The sequence below is a fragment of the Hyperolius riggenbachi genome, chromosome 3, assembly GCF_040937935.1.
Source record: "Hyperolius riggenbachi isolate aHypRig1 chromosome 3, aHypRig1.pri, whole genome shotgun sequence".
In the NCBI taxonomy this organism is placed as follows: Eukaryota; Metazoa; Chordata; class Amphibia; order Anura; family Hyperoliidae; genus Hyperolius; species Hyperolius riggenbachi.
Window position 1 is genome coordinate 236754082 of NC_090648.1, and position 19192 is coordinate 236773273.

The following is a 19192-nucleotide window of genomic DNA, read 5'->3' on the forward strand; positions in this document are numbered from 1 at the left end:
GGACCAGTGAGTGATGGTGCGGGCACAGGACGACTGCAGGGGCTGGTAGAAGCCCCAGGTAAGTGAAGCTCTTTTTAAGGTATTTCAGGTTCCCTTTAAGGTACACTAAGGCTGGAGAAAGCTTGGAAACAAACCTAGCCTCGATTTAAACAAATAAATCTTCTACTAGTTGGCAAGAATTTGCAGTCTTGAAATTAGTCACCTCAGACTAGAGTGAGAATTACAGAAAGGTTTAGTGAAAGTGTCACCATCATACGAACACATCTGCAGTAAAAGAAATCTTTATACTTGCAGGTTGTCCTGGATTTATTAAAAAAAAAGTTTTTACAGCAGGAGTTTGCACTGCAACTACAACACCACCTCTGTTTCAAAAAACTTTCAGCTATTTTTGCTGTGGCCCAGCATACCAGATAAGTGCTGCACGTTTTTGTCATTTAATATTAAGAAAAATGTAATACGTTCGAGCCATTACCAAAAAATTGATGTTTTGAATGTCATCCTTAAAACTGACCCATGGCTGGCACTACCATAGAGGCAAAGGGGGTATTTGCCCCAGGGTCCAGATCCTGTAGCGGACCCCAAGGTGCCACCCCAACTTACCTATGCTCCCCGGGCCCCTGGTGAGTCTTAGGCAGAGTAATATCTCACCTGTGTCTGCGGGCATGCTTCTCTGTCCGTGTGTGGCTCTGTGCAGTGCACTCCCACCTTCATCCATGGGTGGCTGCATCCAGTGGCGTAGCTAAGGAGGTGTGGGCCCCGATGCAAGTTTTACAATGGAGCCCCCCAAGTACTCTATGCATAACAATTGATATGGTGCACCAAAACCTGCCAATGGCAACTGCAGTGTCAGAGGTGCAAGAAGGGAATGGGTAGCAGTTTGTTAATGATTACCACTATTCAAAGCATCTATAGAAGTGAATATTATGAGCACAGGACCAATAGAGAGCTAATACTGTAGTTGAGGGAGGGCCCCTCTGGCCCAAGGGCCCCGATGCGATCGCTACCTCTGCAACCCATATTGCTACACCGCTGGCTGCATCTTCTCGGTGACCTGCAGCATGTTATTACATAATAACAAGGGCTGGGTCATGGAGACAGAGGTGCAATGAGCCATGGACTGAGAGAGGAGTGTGACCGCCTCTCTGCCAAAGACTCTGCAGGTGCCCTGGAGAGAACAGTTAAGTTTTGACAATGGTAATGCCAATTTTTGGTAGGGGGGGTGTCTGTTGGGGCCCGCAGTTAATTTTGCCCAGGGACCCCATTGTTACTAGAACTGGCCTTGTACTCTTTCACAGCACACAATGAAAAGTATTCCACGTACAGTTGCTAAAGAAATTCCCATCTCTGTGTTCTGTGTTTGTTTAGGCAGAAAAATGTCTAATTAGTTCTTATAAGCAACTGTGAATAGACTGTAGGAAAGCTCTGCTCTATAGACTATTAAGTCTTTCAATACCTTCTGTGAGGCAAGTAGGAGCGATTTTCTGAGCGCTTTGCGATTTGAAAACTCTTGCTAATGTAATGCTATAGGTGTGATCTCACTTGAGCGATGTGATTTTATAAAAATCTCCCATAGCATTGCATTAGCAAGCGCTTTTTCAAATCACTAGCGATTAGAAATCACTCCTAGTGGGTTTCTGGCCTAAGAGTGTAACCAAGTAAAACTTAAGTTTTTTTTTTTATGATTTCCTTAAACTGTTTTTTTTCCCATAAAGATATTCATGCTGTGGCTAGAGCAGAGATGAAGTTCCAAGTTTAGTTCCACTTAAAGAGAAATAGAACAGTTCCTCCTTGGAAATTACTAAACTGGTGTTTCAAAGTAGCACTCAGTTTGGCACTGAAATCCACATTTTGCCAGAAGTCCTACTTTAAAGCAAATATGAAGCAGCTTACGACAACAATATTTCAGATCCAAAGGTACAAGTGATGACTAAAAATATAAACACAAATGTTACTCAGGTCTGCAAAAAATATATTCCCTATGCCAGTTGTCACACAATAAACATATATATATATATATATATATATATATATATATATATATATATATATATATATATATATATATATATATATAGTGACAGTGTTTCACAGAGAGGGTGCTGGATGGAATATATATTGCACCAAGGCTCTAGCACTTTATGGGTTAAAAAGGCTCCAGGAATATTCAGGCTTGCTTCTTTCCTGAAGCTTTTGGTAAAAAGAGAAGCCAGGTTAAGGGTCCTGGAGCCGGTCAGGGAGAGCTGGGTGGGTTCCCTAACCACCCGGAGCCAGATCGGGTTTTCTCTCCCTATGTGCTGAAACACAGGTGAATTAATTAGACTAGCTGGCCTGACACAGCCGCTCTGTGTGTGCAGTCTGTGTCTGAAGGCTGTAAAGAAAGAGCTGGGAAAAGATTCTTCTCTTGTAAGTTGCCCTGTTTTCTAACAAGTGACTGTAACTGCTTTATGTTTTGTTAGTTAGGGCTGGTTCAGACGGACGTTTGGAGGCGTCGCGTTCGTTGGTGTTGCGTATGTGATGCGTTCAGGCTTTCAGCAGCGTTCGCATTGCGTTCGGATGCGGTCGCGTTTTTTCTTCCCCTAGAGGGACATTACCCGTCGCGGTTAACCGCCCCTGGAAGCAACATGTAGCTTCCAGGGGCTCCTTGAACGCCAGTAAAAATCGGGACCCGAACGCCGCGTTTGTGCAAACGCGCATAAAAGCTTGGTACAAACGCTCCCATTCACTTGAATGGGAGCGTTTAACGCCAAGCCCCGAACGCTGGCAGTAAACGCTCTGCAAACGTCCGTCTGAACCAGCCCTTAGACAGTTTGCTAAGTGAGGCAGACAGGAGCTAGACGGCTGATGTTTATTTTATGTTTTTTTTTTTTATTGTTTTGGGCAAGCTTTCAATTAAATTACAGGCAGCAGCCTGGTTGCAACAAACTCACCTGTATGTTGACTTTATCCATGCTGGTTCCTGCCGGCTGTGCAGTAGCTTACATTTGGTGGAGATTGCGGGCATAAGATTTGTTACCATATGCACAGATATCCGCTGCATAGCAATTGTGATAATGAAGGATCTGGTGCTATCTTGGCGCAGATGAGGGCAGCTCAACAGGAGGCTAATATTGTGCAGCGAGAGACTAATGCCAGGTATCAAGAAGCCCTTGAAGCACAGCAGCTTGCACTGCAAGAGTCAAATGCCAGACAGCAGGAGGCGCATCAAGAGACAGTGTGTTTACTCAGCGCTCAGATCATTGCATTGTCTGATGCAGCTGAGCGGGACAGACGTAATCAAGCAGAGGCTGCTGAGAGGAATCGGCAAACTCAGGCAGAAGCAACTGCCGCACTGGCTGAAGCTGCCAGTAGAGACAGAGAAACACTGAAAGAAGTGGTACTGCAGCTTTCTCAAAGAAGCCAGGAAAGTCTGCCGAATGGTACTGGACATGTTGGAATAGTCCGGGCAAGCCACTTCCTACAGAAAATGACGCCACATGATGATGTGGAAGCATTTCTCCATACCTTTGAGAGCACAGCCCTCCGAGAGAACTGGCTCAAAGAACAGTGGGCAGGCTTGGTTGCGCCATTTTTAACAGGTGAATTGCAAAAAGCGTATTTTGACTTGCCCCCAGAAGATGCTCAGGATTATAAAAAACTAAAGCTAGAAATTCTTCGTCGTTTGGGTGTCACGATGGCAGTGCGGGCTTAAAGAGTTAATCGCTGGATGTATGAAACCGAGAAATCTCCACGATCTCAAATGCATGATCTTTGTCATTTGGTTCAGAAGTGGCTACAACCAGAGACGCTCACAGCAACATAAATTGTGGAACGAGTCACTATGGACCGCTTCTTGACAGCTTTGCCACATAACTTGCGAAAATGGGTGAGCCATGCAGATCCACAATCAGCTGATCAAATGGTTGACATGATTGAGCGCTATCTGGCGGCAGAGGGGTATCTGGCAGGAGATCGACCTTTGGGGAACTCAGTTCAAAAGAAACGATTGCCAGTACCAACCGAAAAGTTTCATGTTGCCCGTGATGCTCGAAACGTTCGGAAGCCAATAGAGAAAATCCCTCTGGCACCTTAACACAGAAACTGTCAGGACAACTTACCTGCTGGCGGTGTCGAGAACCAGGTCATATAGCAGCCAAATGTCCTGTAACGATTGGTGTCAGCACGCAGAGAGTATCTGATTATTGGTGATCTGCAGTATCACCAAGAATGCAGATATATACCTGATTATTGATGATCTGCAGAATCACCGATAATACAGATATATTGCTAACCTCTGGACACCTCTTGGTATGTGAGTATTTGGTGCAACAGTAGTACTTTGAGTAATGCACCTGCTGAGCAGGTGATAACAGACAGTAAAGAGACACTGCTCTGAGAGCACAGGAACCTTCCAGCAGCCTGAGACTCCTCAAGGGGTGGAGTCAGGCTGAAGATAGGGAAGGCCAGAGAGAGAGTGACACCTGAAGGTGGATGTCACTATCTGGTCTGGAGACTATCTCTTAATAGGAGAGATAGCTCTCGAGGTCGGGCTCGCCAGGTCGGCAACACACTGACAGATAAGTACAAAGACAGAAGGCTGATTCGGTATCCAAGGCAAGCAGGGTCTGGCAACGGAATATCAGATATGCGAGATACCGAATCAGAAGACAGAGGAGTAGTCAGAAAAGTAATAAGTTATAACAGATATCAAACAATGCCTAGTCTGGGTGCGAGGTCCGTGGTCTAAGCACCCTGGAACTAGTCTGAAGAATAACACAGATGATAATACAGTTCCCTAGTCTGGGTGCGAGGTCCGTAGTCTCCGCAGCCTTGAACTAGTCTGGAATATAACACAAATGATAGTACAGTTCCCTAATCTGTGTGTGAGGTCCTTGGTCTCTACACCCTGCCCCGGCCGGGGATCGAGAAGGGCGAATAAAACCTTTAGCTAAGTTTTCTCGGATGTATTCCTGCATGGCCAATTTCTCTGGCCCAGATAAATTATAGAGATGACCTCTAGGGGGCATACAACCAGACCTGAGATCAATGGGGCAATCAAAGGGACGGTGTGGAGGAAGTTTATCTGCTGACTTGGGACAGAACACGTCTGCAAATTCTGAATATTGATCTGGCAATCCCTCCATGTGAATCTTGGTTTTACCAAAGGTTACTTTCGCAAGACAATGATGATAGCAATGGGCAGACCAGCTAGTTAGCTGACCCTGTAGCCCAATTGATCTGAGGCGAGTGAATTTGTAACCATGGCATGCCAAGAATGATCATGGAGGTTGCCATTCGTAACACAAAAAATGGTAAACTTTCTTTATGTAACACACCTATTGTGACCCCCAAGTCTGGGGTCTGGGAGAGAGGGTGATTACTCTGCAGAGGGGAATTATCCACTGCAGTGACCCGAATCTGTTGTTTTAGTGGGGAGATCGGAATCCCCAATTTCTTAGCAAATTCATAGTCCATAAAATTAGCTGCTGAGCCACAATTAATGAAGGTCTCAGTGGTCTCTGTCTTATCCTTCCACGATATAGTACAAGGAAGAAGGAGACATTTAACATCTAGAGGAAACAAGCGTTTGGGACAACTCTGAACTTTATGACCCTCCTCTGCACAGTATAGACAGAGCTGTTTTATCTCTCTGCGCTTCTGCTCCACCTGGGACAACCTCGACCGCCCAATCTGCATTGGTTCTGGTGGAGGTGAGTCGGGTGGTGATGTATCAGATGGAAATGAATCAGGTTGAGGCGCGGTGTAGGAAACATATCTCACATCGTTCCTACCCCGAGTCTGTCTCTGATAACGTAGGCGACGATCAATTCTGATGGCTGATGAAATGGCCTCATCAATAGACTTCGGCTCGGGGTGACCCAACATCAGATCAGAGACTGCGTCTGACAACCCTGATAAAAAACAGTCCAGAAGTGCGAATGAGTCCCATCTAGCTGAAACTGCCCACTTCCTGAACTCAGCTGCATAATTTTCCACCGGACTCTTGCCCTGCCGTAATGTCTTGAGCTTCCGCTCAGCAGTAGAGGCAGGGTCCGGGTCATCATAAATTATAGCCATAGCTTTAAAAAATGCCTCAACCGAGGCCAAAGCACTATCACCTGGCTGGAGATTATATGCCCACGTCTGGGAATCCCCTGACAATAGTGTCTTGATAAATGTAATTCTTTGTGCTACAGTTCCTGAAGAATTAGGTCTCAACTCAAAGTATGACAACACTCGGTTTTTAAAGTTCTGAAAGTCAGATCTGTGGCCAGAAAACCTTTCAGGTACAGACATGCGTATGTCTGTGCTAGGAGGAGATCGCACTGCGTCCACAGCCATCTGATAAACTTGCACAGTCCCAGACAAAGCGTTGATTTGAGTCTGGTAACTGTCTAGCACTCGGATGAAAGTTTCCACCAAGGTGGTGAGTGCATTAAGACGGCTGTGAAGTGTATCCATTTGGGTTTGGTCTGCCGTTCTGTAACGATTGGTGTCAGCACGCAGAGAGTATCTGATTATTGGTGGTCTGCAGTATCACCAAGAATGCAGATATATACCTGATTATTGATGATGTGCAGAATCACCGATAATACAGATATATTGCTAACCTCTGGACACCTCTTGGTATGTGAGTGTTTGGTGCAACAGTAGTACTTTGAGTAATGCACCTGCTGAGCAGGTGATAATAGACAGTAAAGAGACACTGCTCTGAGAGCACAGGAACCTTCCAGCAGTCTGAGACTCCTCAAGGGGTGGAGTCAGGCTGAAGATAGGGAAGGCCAGAGAGTGAGTGACACCTGAAGGTGGATGTCACTATCTGGTCTGGAGACTATCTCTTAATAGGAGAGATAGCTCTCGAGGTCGGGCTCGCCAGGTCGGCAACACACTGACAGATAAGTACAAAGACAGAAGGCTGATTCGGTATCCAAGGCAAGCAGGGCATGGCAACGGAATATCAGATATGCGAGGTACCGAATCAGAAGACAGAGGAGTAGTCAGAAAAGCAATAAGTCATAACAGATATCAAACAATACCTAGTCTGGGTGCGAGGTCCGTGGTCTCAGCACCCTGGAACTAGTCTGAAGAATAACACAGATGATAATACAGTTCCCTAGTCTGGGTGTGAGGTCCGGGGTTTCAGCACCCTGGAACTAGTCTGGAATATAACACAAATGATAGTACAGTTCCCTAATCTGGGTGTGAGGTCCTTGGTCTCTACACCCTGGAACTAGTATGGAGTATAACACAAATGATAGTACAGTTCCCTAAACTGGGTGTGAGGTCCTTGGTCTCTACACCCTGGAACTAGCTTGAGCATAAACAGAATAACAGTTCAAGTAATCTGGCTAAGTGTGAATTCCCAGGTCCACCTGGTTCAAACACACTGTAGGATCTGACTGAGGTCTGAGTGCTTCCACGTAGTGATCGCAACGGCAGACAACTTGCAACTGGCCAGCAGAAACTATATATGGAGTAGTGCTCTCCAGCACCACCCCTAATTGCTCAACCAATAGTATCCTGCTCAGGAGTCAGCTGATTAGCGTGGTCAGCTGACTCTCCCTGCCTAGTATAAGAATTCTGCCTCTCAGCGCGCGCGCGTGTATTCCTAAGCCTGTGTGCACTAACAGACCCAGCCACACCAGACACATGCTGCCGTGTGCAAACCACCGCACTGGACGCGGAACCAGCCGCCTGACTGTTGTTGCATGCGGCGGCTTTTCCGCGTCCCGCCCTACACCTAGACATACACTTCCGCGTGCAAACCGCCACGCTGGACGCGGAATCCGGTTCAAGGGCAATTTATTGGGGTACAGTGTATTCATGGGGATGTCAAGAAGTACCCCACAGCAGTGGTTACCCTTGAGACCAACCTTGGGGCTGTTCCTCATGTTGTGGGAGTGTCCAAGGCACTAAGCTATAGTGTCATTCTGGGACATGACTTTCCCTTGTTTTGGGAGTTATGGGGGTCCAGAGACTCTAACTGTAGCCCTGCTGCGGATGCCTCAAGCGTTATTAGTGGTGAAAATGATTGTGTTGATAGTGAGGACTCAGTTTTACAAGTGCCACCTTTAGAGTCAGACAGTTTTCCCCTAATGATGTTTGCTGGAGAGCCTGAAGGGCCTCTAGAAACTCAGGAAGAGGCATCAATGCCTGAGCTGGACTACACCTGAGACCAGTTTAGTACAACCCAGGTGCAGGATCCAACCTTTGTCCATGCCTGGAAAAATGTATCAGTTATTAATGGGATGTCTCAGTCTCAAGGTGCTGAGAAGGTCTATCCACACTTTGCTGTAAATAATGACCTTGTGTATCGGGTGGTTACCTCTAATGGGGAAGTGCTTGGACAATTGCTTGTGCCTCAGTCACATCGTAGGGTTGTCCTAGACCTAGCCCATAAGAACCCCCTTGGTGGTCACCTCGCTGCTGAAAAGACTCAGCAGCGAGTGCTTCGGAGGTTCTTTTGGCCTGGGATTTTTGCAGAGATTAAGAATTATTGCAGTTCATGTCCAGAGTATCAGTTGACGTCCCCAGCACCTCACTACCAAAGTCCCTTGGTACCTCTGCCAATCATAGAGGTACCATTTGAAAAAGTGTCAATAGATCTTGTGGGACCTCTGGTGAGGTCTGCTAGGGGACACCAACACATTCTGGTAGTTCTGGATTATGCTACAAGACACCCTGAAGCTGTTCCCCTGCGAAATACTTCAGCTAAAGGTATTGCATGGGAACTGTTTCATATGTTCAGTCGAGTGGGAATACCCAAAGAAATTCTTACAGACCAAGGTATCCCCTTCATGTCAAAAGTGATGAAGGATTTGTGTAAGCTTTTGGGTATAAAGCAGCTAAGAACATCGGTTTACCACCCTCAAACAGATGGTCTGGTGGAACGGTTTAATAAGACTCTAAAAGGGGATGCTGAAAAGGGTGGTAGAAGCAGATGGAAGAGATTGGGACTGTCTTCTACCCTACTTGCTGTTCGCTGTCCACGAGGTACCTCAGTCATCTACCGGGTTCTCCCCATTTGAGCTTTTGTATGGGCGACATCCCCGGGGACTGCTAGATATAGCTAAGGAGTCCTGGGAGGAAGAACCCTTGCCCCATCGATCTGTGGTGGAACCAGTGGTGCTCAGCAGAGCTCGAATATTCGAGTAGCTCGAATATTCGAGCTCTTTTCCAGCTATTTGAGCTCGGTATTCGAGCTCCGAATAGCTGTAGCTATTCGAATGGGCTATTCGCGTACACTCGAATAGCCCATTCACTATTCGAGCTATTCGAGCAAACGGCGCTATTCGAGCTCGGTACCGAGCTCGAATAGCGTCATAGCCCAGATTGATGTCCTTAGAGCCAATCAGAGGGCTCCCAGGCCCTCTGACGGCAGCCAATCACAGAGGGGGACCCTGGCCAGCCCCTACCCTATAAATAGCGGCCGCCATGTTACGTTTCTCCGTCCTTGCCTGAGACTTGCATAGAGAGAGAGTTGCTCCTTTGTGCTTTGGCTTAGCAAGAGCTTTATTGTGGTCATTTACCTAGCGTTTTTGCTCACATACACCTCCTATACACACCTATATTGTTGTTAGTTAGTTAGACATTGTATTTTAGTTAGTAGCTTTTGTGTTACATAGAGACAGGCCAGCTGCTGCAGGCTTACAGCTTTAGGCCTCAGGGCCTTGCCTGTGTGGGCAGCTGTCCTCCTGTCCTCTGTTTATTTCTCTCTATTCTATACCAGTATTTCTGCTGTCCTTTACTACTGATTGTATTAGTATTGTAGTTATATATATACTGTAACTGTACTAAGACACTCACTGTCACTGTTCATAGGCTACTAGCTGCTCCTGCGTGTGTGCACTCACTGTCTGTGTACACACTACACACACTCTATTTCCTTCTGATAACTGATTGATTATTGTAATTGAATATTGTAATTAGTTAGTTGTACTTACTGTTACTACTTACTGTACTAGGAGTCTAGGACACTCAGTCACTGTTCATAGGCTACTAGCTCCTGCGTGTGTGCACTCACTGTCTGTGTACACACTACACACACTCTATTTCCTTCTGATAACTGATTGATTATTGTAATTAGTTAGTTGTACTTACTGTTACTACTTACTGTACTAGGAGTCTAGGACACTCAGTCACTGTTCATAGGCTACTAGCTCCTGCGTGTGTGCACTCACTGTCTGTGTACACACACTACACACACTCTATTTCCTTCTGATAACTGATTGCTTATTGTAATTAGTTAGTTGTACTTACTGTTACTACTTACTCTTACTGTACTAGGAGTCTCTAGGACACTCAGTCACTGTTCATAGGCTACTAGCTCCTGCGTGTGTGCACTCACTGTCTGTGTACACACACTACACACACTCTATTTCCTTCTGATAACTGATTGCTTATTGTAATTAGTTAGTTGTACACTTACTGTTACTACTTACTCTTACTGTACTAGGAGTCTAGGACACTCAGTCACTGTTCATAGGCTACTAGCTCCTGCGTGTGTGCACTCACTGTCTGTGTACACACACTACACACACTCTATTTCCTTCTGATAACTGATTGCTTATTGTAATTAGTTAGTTGTACTTACTGTTACTACTTACTCTTACTGTACTAGGAGTCTAGGACACTCAGTCACTGTTCATAGGCTACTAGCTCCTGCGTGTGTGCACTCACTGTCTGTGTACACACACTACACACACTCTATTTCCTTCTGATAACTGATTGCTTATTGTAATTAGTTAGTTGTACTTACTGTTACTACTTACTCTTACTGTACTAGGAGTCTAGGACACTCAGTCACTGTTCATAGGCTACTAGCTCCTGCGTGTGTGCACTCACTGTCTGTGTACACACACTACACACACTCTATTTCCTTCTGATAACTGATTGCTTATTGTAATTAGTTAGTTGTACTTACTGTTACTACTTACTCTTACTGTACTAGGAGTCTAGGACACTCAGTCACTGTTCATAGGCTACTAGCTCCTGCGTGTGTGCACTCACTGTCTGTGTACACACACTACACACACTCTATTTCCTTCTGATAACTGATTGATTATTGTAATTATTTAGTTGTACTTACTGTTACTACTTACTCTTACTGTACTAGGAGTCTAGGACACTCAGTCACTGTTCATAGGCTACTAGCTCCTGCGTGTGTGCACTCACTGTCTGTGTACACACACTACACACACTCTATTTCCTTCTGATAACTGATTGATTATTGTAATTAGTTAGTTGTACTTACTGACTGTTACTACTTACTTACTTACTGTACTAGGGACACTCACTCAGTCACTGTTCATAGGCTAGCTCCTGCGCGTGTTTGCGCGTGCGTGCACTCACTGTCTGTAGTGTACACACACTAAATTTACTTGTGATTACTACTGATTATTGTAACTGCTAGTTGTACTTCCTGACTGTTACTACTTACTTACTGTACTAGGGACACTCACTCAGTCACCTCACCCACCAACCCACTCCATTAAAGTACCCCACTTTTCACCCGCCCTTTTAAAAAACTTTTGTCTATACGCCCAAAACATCGAAGATGTCTGGAAGTGGCAGCCAGCGCGGTTTGGGCAAGGGGAAGGGCAGCAAGGGAATCAGGAGGAGAGGGAGCAGCATTGTGGCAGGCCGCGGCCGCGCCACCATGCACAGTTCCGCAGCAGCAGCAGCAGCGTCAGTGGCTAGCATTCCTCCCATAGCCACTGGCCGTGGACGCCTTGGGCGCCGCCCAGCAGGAGCATCTGCAACTCACGCTGCAGAGACACAGCAGCAGCAGCGTGTAGCACCTGCTCCGATTTTCCTCCAGCCGGGTCGGAAACGTCCCATTGAGGAAAAGCATGCAGACACTGTGGTGCAACTCATGACGGAGGATGAGCAGCCCGCCATCAGCTCTGCATCCGAGGCCTCCACCCTCACCACCACCCCTGTTCGCAGCAGCCGCCCAGCAGGGCCTGGGGAGGAGGCCAGTTCACCGTCAGTTGGCGACCTGTCATTCAGCAGTCTTTTGACCCCAGGCATCATGAGTCAATTGTCTGCTGTTGTTGGCGATTTTGAGGAGGAGATGCTGATGGGCACTTTGGGGGATGAGGGATTGGACAGCAAGACTGTGGCGACAGTCAAGCAGCCCATCCATGCATCAGGAGAGGAGTTTGGGGGGTCCTCATCCCAACAGGACATGTTTCAGGAGGGGGAGGATGATGATGACCCGGTGACAGACAGAGACTGGGTGCCACCACCTCCAGGGGATGTCGTCCTCAGCAGCTCTGAGGAGGAGGATGCTCTTGCAAGGAGGCGCATCATTGCAAGCATTGGCAGCAGCAGTAGGCAGGTCCCACAGCCTGCTGGTGTCTCAGGCTCAGCAGCAGCAGCAGCAGCATCTGCCAGTACCACCACCAGCCGCACCCAAGCCCCCCAAGCCCCCCCCCCAACCACCACAGGGAGACAGGCAGCAGCGCTTCCATGCCGTAGGGGGATGTTTCTGTCACCAATCAGGCGATATTTCACCATGCCCACTGTGTACAGCAAGTACGCCACTTGCAACCACTGTCAGCGGAAGTTGAGCAGAGGTGCAGACCCCTTAAAGTTCAGCACCAGCTCGCTCATCAACCACCTTGCTGCGAAACATTTCCACCAGCATGAAGAGTTCCAGAGGCTGAAGGCATCTGGTGCTGGCAGTGGCACCACACCCATCACTGCACAGCCTTCAGCAGCAGCAGCAACAGCAGCCACCCGCCCTCCTGCTCCTCCAGCAGCACCAGCAGGAGTGCGGAAACGCACTGCTCCTCCCCCCTCTGCAACTCCTGCCGCCGACACTGAGGCCTGTTCTGGCAGCCAGTCCTCAGTGGCCTCCTCCGCTGTGTCTGCTGATTCCCGTGCCAGCAAAAGGCCACGCCAGAGCCTTTTGAGCGAGTCCTTCCAGGGGGTGGTTAGGGCTCTGCCTCCCAGCAGCCGTCGCGTGCGGCAGCTGAACGGCTTGCTGGCACAGGCCATGTGCTCCCAACTCCTGCCGTACACGCTCGTGCAGGAGGGAAGCGACATTCGTGCGCTGCTTGCTTGCGCAGCCCCAGACTGGCAGCTCCCCAGCAGACACTTTTTCTCCCGCAAGGCCATTCCTGCACTGCACCGCTTTGTGATGGCCAATGTGGAGCGAGGGCTGGAGCACGCGGTTGGTGAAAGGGTCCACGTCACCATGGACTCCTGGAGCAGCCGCTTCGGGACAGGCCGCTACCTGTCCTTCACTGTCCACTGGGTCAGCTTGGTGGAAGGGGGTGAGGATGGGAGAGCAGCAGCGGGCACAGCAGCAGCAGCAACACAGTGGGTGGTGCCACCCCGCAGGGTCAGGGGAACTGCAGCAGGTTCCTCCGATCCTCTGCCATCCTCCGGCACACCTGGCCAAACCCCCCGCCTCAGCAGCAGCGTGAAGGCCCGCCACTGCCAAGCGCTGCTGCACTTGGTCAGCCTTGGGAAGACCAAGCTGACGGCAACCCATGTGTTGGCCAAACTCCAGGAGCAGGAGAGGATTTGGCTGACCCCCAGAGGCCTCAGAGTCGGAGAGGTGGTGGCCGACAATGGGGCCAATCTGGTTGCCGCAATAGACAGGGGAAACCTGACCCACATCCCCTGTCTTGCCCACGTGCTGAACCTGGTAGTGCAGAAGTTCTTGCGCACCTACCAGGGGATGGGCGAACTGCTGGAAACGGCAAGGAACGTTGTGCGTCACTTCCGGCGCTCGGCTGAAGCCTGTGCGAGCCTGGAAGACGTGCAAAAGGAGTTGGATCTGCCACGCCATCGGCTGATCCTTGACGTTCCGACTCGCTGGAACTCCACCCTGGCGATGTTGGAGCGTCTGGTTGAACAGAAGCACGCTGTCAACCAGTACCTTGCCCTGGCCACTGTTTCCGCCGCTCAGAGAAGGGACAAGACCAGCAACATCCTGTCCATCGTCCCCGATGATGACTGGAGGCACATGCAGCAGGTGTGCTTAGTGCTGGCTCCCTTTCTGCAGGCCACTAACATGGTGAGCAGGGACCATGCTATGGTCTGCGAGTGGGTGCCCCTGGTTTGTCTGCTGAACAGGGCCCTCGATGCTTTGCTGGAACAGGGAGCGGCAGCCTTGGACCAGCAGGAGCGGCAAGCAGCTGCACAGTCCACCTCTGAGGGGGAGGAGGAGGAGGACTTGGTGGAGGTCCCTGACCTTGCTGCTGATGAGGGGGAGCAGCACAGTGCAGCTGAGTTGGTGCGGGGGTGGAGAGAGGATGAGGCTGACGAGGCAGAGGAGGAGGATGAGGACAGCAGCACTGCCGTCGATGTGCCAGCAGACGTGGCCCGCCTCTTCCCAATGGCAGCGCACATGCTGACGTGCCTGCGCAGAGACCCCAGGGTGATCCAGATGAAGCAGAGGGAGGACATCTGGATCAGCATGATGTTGGACCCACGCCTCAAGAGGAAGTTGAGCCAGTTCCTGCCGCCTGCAGGAGGAGACCCAGCGCAACAAATAAGGAGCTTGCAGCAGGCCCTTGTTGAGCGCTTGGAGGAAGCCTTCCCCCAGCCTTCCACCCCCACTGTCCAGCAGCCAGCACAGAGGCAGCAGCAGGTGCCTGCATCCAGCAGCAAGCGCCCCACAGACCTGCTGTCTCTCAGCCACGAGCTCTACAGGACTGTAGAGGCTCCGGCAGCAGTGACTAGAGAGGAGGTGCATGCAGCAGCATCCTCCACCGGTCACAGCCAGCGCCTGACCCGCATGGTGGCTGACTACATGGGGTCCTACAGCGGGCTTGACAGCGATGCCCCTGTTGATCCCATGGAGTATTGGGTCAAGCGCCTGGAGATCTGGAGCGAGCTGGCGCAGTACGCCCTGGAAGTGCTGTCCTGCCCCCCTTCCAGCGTGCTGTCCGAGCGCTGCTTCAGTGCAGCTGGTGGTGTGGTCACCGAGAAACGCTCACGTCTGTCTCACAAGTCTGTGGACAGACTGACGTTTCTCAAGATGAACCAGGCGTGGGTGGAAGGCGAGTTCCTGGCCCCTGTTGTCGGCGAGAGGGGGACATGAACTGGCTAAGAACCATCGTTAATGTGCCTTACCACCCTTTACCACCTCCTGGCTCCTGCTCACTAAGCCAGCCTGGTTCACTTTGACTATTACGTCGCCTGCAGCCACACATTTTACACCTACAGTGGGCTGCTGTGTACTGCCCTTCTGCTGTCTGTCTGTGTTTCCCACTGCCAGGGTACACAGATTTACCTTCTGCTGCCACTCTGCCACCAGCTATTACGTCAAACAATAGCTATATATCTGTGTAATTTGTTTTACAAACAAAACCAAAAAACCATAAAAAAAAAAAAAAAAAAAGGTTTAATTTTTCTGAGGTGCCCGGGTTGAAAACTGTGTTGTCCCAGTTGTGTATTGGACACAATGTGGGCTACACGACCGCTGTCTGGGACCTCCTGCCTGCTGTGTTTATTTACAGCCCTGGTATCACCGCTAGGTACCAGGGCTATTATGTCACGCTGCCTGCCTGCTGCCACACTCACACTACTCCTCCATTCCTCCTGCTGATGCTGCTGTCTGTCTGTGTTTCCCAACGCCAGGGTACACAGATTTACCTTCTGCTGCCACTCTGCCACCAGCTATTACGTCAAAAAATAGCTATATCTGTGTAATTGGTTGTAAAACCAAAACTACAAAACCATAAAAAAAAAAAAGGTTTAATTTTTCTGAGGTGCCCGGGTTGAAAACTGTGTTGTCCCAGTTGTGTATTGGGCACAATGTGGGCTACACGACCGCTGTCTGGGACCTCCTGCCTGCTGTGTTTATTTACAGCCCTGGTATCACCGCTAGGTACCAGGGCTATTATGTCACGCTGCCTGCCTGCTGCCACACTCACACTACTCCTCCATTCCTCCTGCTGATGCTGCTGTCTGTCTGTGTTTCCCAACGCCAGGGTACACAGATTTACCTTCTGCTGCCACTCTGCCACCAGCTATTACGTCAAAAATAGCTATATCTGTGTAATTGGTTGTAAAACCAAAACTACAAAACCATAAAAAAAAAAAAAGGTTTAATTTTTCTGAGGTGCCCGGGTTGAAAACTGTGTTGTCCCAGTTGTGTATTGGACACAATGTGGGCTACACGACCGCTGTCTGGGACCTCCTGCCTGCTGTGTTTATTTACAGCCCTGGTATCACCGCTAGGTACCAGGGCTATTATGTCACGCTGCCTGCCTCATTGACTGCCTGCTGCCACACACTCATCCTCCTCCTCCTGCTGCTGAATTTACCTCCTGCTGTCTGTGTGTTTCCACTGCCAGGGAGCACATACAATGGCGCTTCCAACATGCGTGCGCCACCAGCTATTTGTTACGCTCAAAAATAGCTGCATTTCTTTAAAAAAAAAAATTTGAAAAGAGAAATAAGTGAAGAAGAAGACGATATAGAAGAAGATGAAGAAGAAGAAGATGAAGAAGAAGAAGATGAAGAAGAAGAAGAAGAAGATGAAGAAGAAGAAGAAGAAGAAGAAGAAGAAGAAGAAGAAGAAGAAGATGAAGATGAAGATGAAGAAGAAGAAGATGAAGAAGATGAAGAAGATGAAGATGAAGAAGATGAAGAAGAAGAAGATGAAGAAGAAGAAGATGAAGAAGAAGAAGATGAAGATGAAGAAGAAGAAGATGAAGAAGATGAAGAAGATGAAGAAGATGAAGATGAAGAAGATGAAGAAGAAGAAGATGAAGAAGAAGAAGATGAAGAAGAAGAAGATGAAGATGATGAAGAAGAAGAAGATGAAGAAGAAGATGAAGATGATGAAGAAGAAGAAGAAGATGAAGAAGATGAAGAAGATGAAGATGAAGAAGATGAAGAAGATGAAGAAGAAGAAGATGATGAAGAAGATGAAGAAGAAGATGAAGAAGATGAAGAAGATGAAGAAGAAGAAGAAGAAGATGAAGAAGATGAAGATGAAGAAGATGAAGAAGAAGAAGATGAAGATGATGAAGAAGAAGAAGATGAAGAAGAAGATGAAGATGATGAAGAAGAAGAAGATGAAGAAGATGAAGAAGATGAAGATGAAGAAGATGAAGAAGATGAAGAAGAAGATGAAGAAGATGAAGAAGATGAAGAAGAAGAAGATGAAGAAGATGAAGATGAAGAAGATGAAGAAGAAGAAGAAGAAGATGAAGAAGATGAAGAAGATGAAGAAGAAGATGAAGAAGATGAAGAAGAAGATGAAGAAGAAGATGAAGAAGATGAAGAAAAAGAAGATGAAGAAGAAGAAGATGATGATGAAGAAGATGAAGAAGAAGAAGAAGAAGAAGACAATATAAAAGAAGAAGAAGATATAGAAGAAGATATAGAAGAAGAAGATATAGAAGAAGAAGATATAGAAGAAGAAGAAGAAGAAGATATAGAAGATAAAGAAGAAGAAGAAGAAGTATATACAGTACTGAACAAATTTCTGGACACAACTTCTCTTTTCAACTTTTTTTTTTTAAAGGAACATCCCCACATAATCACTTGCTGTTGTTACTTGGAAAAAAAGAGGTTTCTTGCATCATTCACCCTCAAAACAAGTGTTGGAAGCTATTTAAGGCCATTTCGAATAGTCAGCTCGAATAATGAGCTCGAATACCGACTCGAATAGTGAGCTCGAATTCCGAGGTCGAATCGAATAGTAAAAATTATTCGACTCGAATATTCGACTGATCTCGAATAATTTACTATTCCAATTCGACCTAACTCGAATTTTGAAAAGGGGTATTTGAGCACCACTGGGTGGAACATGTCTTGCAAATGCAGGACCGCAGTGATGCCCATTGTTCGGGAGCACATGAGACAAGCTCAGGAGGCTCAGAGCCGAGTTTATAATCAAGAAGCTAGAGTCAGGGTCTTTCGTCCAGGGGATCGGGTCTTGGTCCTAGTCCCAACAACAGAGAGTAAGTTCCTAGCAAAATGGCAGGGACCTTACAAAGTTATAGAGAGAGTTGGGAATGTGAATGACAAAATTCACCAACCAAAAGGAAAAAGGAACAAATATATCATGTTAATCTAATCAAAGCACGGAAAGACCCAGTTACTCCAGTGAACATGGCAGTACCCAGTTTGACATGTTTGGGTGGAGTCCCTGAAGTAAAAATTTCAGAAACTTTGACTTCTTCACAGGTCCAGGAAGTCAAGGAGCTGCTCCTTAGGAATATGGATATATTTTCAGAGTTGCCTGGGTGTACCCATGTCATCAAGCATGATGTAATTACAGACCCTCAGGTGCGAGTACGTGTGAAGCCATATCGCATTCTGGTGGCTCGTAGACAGGCAGTGGCTGAAGAGGTCCAACGAATGCTGGAACTAGTGAGTGGAGCAGTCCTATTGTCCTCATCCCAAAGTCAGACGGGTCATTGCAGTTTTGCAATGATTTCCGTAAGTTAAACGAGATTTCAAAGTTTGATGCTTATCTAATGCCAAGGGTAGATGAGTTGATAGAGAGCCTGGGACCTGCTAGGCTTATAACTACACTTGATTTGACCAGAGGATATTGGTAAATACCTCTCACACCGGCTGCTAGAGAGAAAACCACATTCTCTATGCCGCAGGGTCTTTTTCAGTATGTGCGAATGCCTCTTGGACTCCATGAGGCCCCAGCCACAATCCTAAGGCTGATGGATGAAGTTCTACTTCTTAGCCCACATCAACATTTTGCATCAGCCTATCTAGATGATGTGGTAATATTTAGTAGGGATTGGGAAAGTCATCTTCCAAAAGTCCAGGCTGTTCTAAATTCCATTAGACAGGCAGGTTTGACAGCCAACCCGAAAAAATGTGCAATAGGTGTTGAGGAGGCTCGATACCTGGGGTACATTATTGGGAAAGGCCTCATAAAACCCCAAATACAGAAGGTGCAAGCTATTAAGGAATGTCCACAGCCCCGCACAAAGAAACAAGTGAGAACATTTTTGGGCATGGTTGGATATTATCAGAGATTTGTCCCAAACTTTGCCACAATTGCTGCACCACTAACAGACCTAACTAAGGGCAAGATTTCTGGGGGCGTCACCTGGTACAGGGATGCAGAGCTTGCGTTCAGCGAACTCAGGGAGGTTTTGTGTAGAGGTCCAGTTCTAATTGCTCCTGATTTTAAAAAGGAATTTGTTGTACAGACAGATGCCTTCAGTGTAGGGTTAGTTGCTGTCTTGTCACAACAGTTGCATGGAGAGGAACA